This window comes from Otolemur garnettii, unplaced genomic scaffold (genome assembly GCF_000181295.1).
Source record: "Otolemur garnettii isolate 467f Iridium unplaced genomic scaffold, OtoGar3 scaffold00049, whole genome shotgun sequence".
NCBI classification, from domain to species: domain Eukaryota; kingdom Metazoa; phylum Chordata; class Mammalia; order Primates; family Galagidae; genus Otolemur; species Otolemur garnettii.
In genome coordinates, this window is record NW_003852444.1 from 5023047 (window position 1) to 5023722 (window position 676).

Below are 676 nucleotides of genomic sequence, written 5' to 3' on the forward strand. Positions count from 1 at the left end.
TCCATTTCATTCTTTTAAAAAGCTGGTTGTCATTCATTGCATTTATTTTCTATTCCCTTAGTGTGTCACGACCCACAGTTTTAAAGATACCCTCTAAGAGGAGACTCAACAAGTCTTGTGAAGTTGGAGGAGGTGGCAGGCATCCTAGCTAAACCTCCAGAGAGAAGCGAACCCAGAGAGGACTTTGCGGGGAACAGAGTTTGGGAGATTTAGCTGAAACCCTGATTGGACAGAGGGCTGAGAAAAGCCGGGAACCAGAAGCCCCTACCCGAGCGATGGAGGAGGACCCCTCGGAACAGTGTAGACGCAAGGAGGCCAAGATCAGAGGCGCGGACGCCGGACTCCGGCCAGATACAGCGACCGCCCCCATGGGCTGCGTTTGTTTAGGTGTGCAGGGAATAGCTTCGGCGGCTCTGACCTCCCAAGGATTTCGAAGCTCCTCGACCCGCTCAGCCTCCCTCGGCGGAGGGCGTGCGCCCACTCCTCCATCCATTCATTCCACTCCCACCTCGGCGAGCACCAACCGGGTGCGAGATGGGCGCGACACTTTGCCTGCCGGTGCTCTCTTCCCAGTCGGCTCCCTCCCCGCCCCGGCACGCGCGCGCACCCCCGCGCTCACACACACGCACAAAGTTCTGGTCGCCACCTCTGCGGACTCGCTCTCCGCGGCTCCGGG